Source organism: Populus trichocarpa, chromosome 8, assembly GCF_000002775.5.
Source record: "Populus trichocarpa isolate Nisqually-1 chromosome 8, P.trichocarpa_v4.1, whole genome shotgun sequence".
In the NCBI taxonomy this organism is placed as follows: domain Eukaryota; kingdom Viridiplantae; phylum Streptophyta; class Magnoliopsida; order Malpighiales; family Salicaceae; genus Populus; species Populus trichocarpa.
In genome coordinates this window covers 40562-43745 of record NC_037292.2, presented here as the reverse complement: position 1 = coordinate 43745, position 3184 = coordinate 40562, and positions in this window count along the sequence as shown.

Sequence of the window (3184 nt, the reverse complement as noted above, 5' to 3'; positions counted from 1 at the left end):
CACGACGAGCAAATTTATGAGTAACATGCATGTTGATAGCATATACAAGACACCTAAAAACTCAAAAATGATGGCAGGAGGGTGGTTTGTTATAAAGGCGTTTGAAAGGAGTTTTGATGCTAAAGAGTGATGTGGTTAAATGATTAATTAAGTGAACAGTTGTAGAAACACAATCTGCTAAAAAATGTAAAGGAAGATGGGCTTGAAAATGAAGGGCTCGTGTAGACTTAAGAATATGACGATGTTTGCTTTCTACAACCCTGTTTTGTTGGGGAGTATAAATACGAGTATGTTGATAAGTGGTCCCTTTGTGTTTTAAAAAATCATGCATAAAGAGATTTCTCCTTCATTATCGACCCGAATATTAGCTATAGAAACATGGAATTGTGTTTGGACAAATGAGAAAAAAAAATCATGATATAAATTTTGTATTTTACTTTTGTGATTCATAAAGAATATCCATGTAAATTGAGAATAATCATCACTATAGTCAAAAAATATTTTGAACTAGAAAAGAATGCAACTTTATAAAGCCCCCAAATATCACAATGTATTAATTCAAAAGGTCTAATAGACAAAATTGAACTAATAGGAAATGATAGTCGATGTTGCTTTGCTAGTGCACAAACACCACAAGTATTATTAGACTGGAAAGAAAAATGTAATAGATGTTTTGCAATAAATCCTAATCTAAAGGAGGACAAATTCTCTAAACAACAATACCATAAAGTTGTAAAATAGGAGACTTGAGGGCTGGATGGATGTCGTTGTTGGTTTGCTGTCAAAACAACTAAGTAATAAAGACCATATCATTGTTTACCCAAACCAATCATTATCTTCATCATCAAGTCCTATAAAATACACCAATAAAAAAAGAAAGTTATTGAGCAATTTAAATCTTTGGTAAGTCTGCTAACAAACATTAAGTCCACCTTAAAAGATGATACTCCAAGCACATTGGTTAAAACAATACCAAAATTTAAAGGTAAAGAGTCAATGGAAGCAATATAAACATGTTTTCTATTTAGTATAATGATTGATGACAGAACACCATTGTTGTTGTTAACAAGTAAATTTGAGGAGGAAATATGTGTTATGTTGCACCATTATCAATAATCATCTGGCGTAACATGGATGTCATTGGCAACAAGCTTGCAAAGGTGTCAATATTGTTAGCTTTTGGATTGGCCATAGTATTGTTTGGTTGTATTGTGCCCTTCCTCTACATGATAGAAATTATTTACTGAATTTGTAAGTTTGAAAGTCTAGTCATAAGTAAAGATGCCTCATGTATTAGCCGATCCTCCTCAACGTTGTTGACGGAAAACTAAAGGCCATTATTGCGCTTGGATTGAGCATTGCCTGTGGTAGACTAAGAGTGATATTTGTTGTTGGATGGGTGCTCAGGATGTTCTGGTGGATAACCGTTCAATTTCCAACAAGTTTATCACATATGATGATCATGATCATAGTATGAACAATGCAAGGGTTTACGATGAGCAGAGATGAAACAAAAAGGAGAACCTTGTCCACGTCTAGAAGCCAGGGTTGTTGATTCTATTTTGCGCACAGTCATTGTCGCACGTTTGCGGCGCCGCAGCGAAAACATCCACCCTCAAAATTTTGTATTATCTAAAAGAAATTATGTGGAGACAAGGAATTCTTGTCTTTTATTAGTGGAAAAATAGAATGGGAGTCGCCACCTAGTATTTTGGTCACTAGGAACCTTAACTGGTCTCAGAGATCGGGTACGGGGACTGGTTGCGTAAAGAGAAGGTATTAGCATTCTAAATACGCCCTACCTAAGGTAAGCTGCATTGTTTTATTGTCTGATAAAATCTAAGGTCTTGTCGTGTTTTCTAGTTGTTGGTCCGTCTATGGTTTAAGAAAAGTCCTCCTCGATAAAGAGATCCTTATCTTATCGGGTAAAACCTAACTGTTCTGATGTCAACAAAAGAATTTAATATTCGAAATACGTATTACGTATAAGGTCGTAACCCCAGATATTAAAAGAAAATAAAATAATTTTTTTTTGGAATTTTTGAAATATTGGTCTAGTTCTCGTAACTTTAATAAACTGGTTATTAAAGCCAAAATGCATGCTAATACAAATTTTTGAATCTTTGTTGTATGAAAATATGATATGATTTTTTTATTTTATTTTTGAAAGACTAGGCCGTATGCATGAAAACAAAATATTTTTTTTATTTTTAAATGTCTTGACAAAAACCGGGTATTCTAATATCAGATTTGTATCTTTACAGTATAAAAATACAAACCAGTATTGATTAAAAATTTTTGCAGAAAATCACAGATTTTTTAAAATAATTTTTGAAGATTTTTTTTTTGTGGTTGTGCTAGACCCGACCCAAAAGGAAACTAGGCCGAAATTAGCCAAAAATGAAATCAGACCTACTTTCTACAGGGCTGGACTCAGCCCAACCATGTGGGCTGGGTTGTCCAGCCCGAAGGAACAATTGGCTGGTTACTGTGCTGAGCACAGTAACCAGGTAATTATAATTAGCTGGTTACTGTGCTGAGCACAATAACTAGCTAAATTATATTTCTTTTGCTGCAGAACGTGAATTGCTCATGTTCTGCATGCAAAGGAAAACAACAGGGAAGAGGGGACAGAGAAGGGGAGAGGTAACTGGAATGAGTGATTGTGGTTGCTGTCTCCGGTGATTTCTCACGGTGGCGCTGGGTGGCGACAGGCGGTGGCGTTGCAGTGGCTGTTTTTCTTTTTCTCCTCTGCTTCTTCTTCCTTTGGCTTTTCGCTTATTCTACTGCTCCTCTAGTTTCTTTCCTTTCTCTCCTCTGGTGCTGGGGAAGGAGATGCCGATGGTGATGCTGAGTTTCGTCTGCTGGTTTCTTGCTTCCTTGACCTTCTCTTCGTCTCTTTTCTTGTTACCGATTCCTCGTTCTGCTGCCTCTGGTTCTTGTGGATGGTGTTGTAGGAAGATGAAGCTGATGGTGATGTTTTTTTTCTTATTCTTCTCTGCTGGGTTTTTCTTTGTTCTTATTTTCCTTTCCCTTCTGCCTCCTGTCTCTATCGTCTCCCCCTCTGTTTTTTTTTGTTCGTCTATCTCTCCCCTCTTCTATCTGTCTCTCCTCCTGTGTTCCTCACTGTCACCTCTCCTCTCTCATTTCTTTCCCCCTCCCTTGTGTTTAGTTCTTCCTCTGG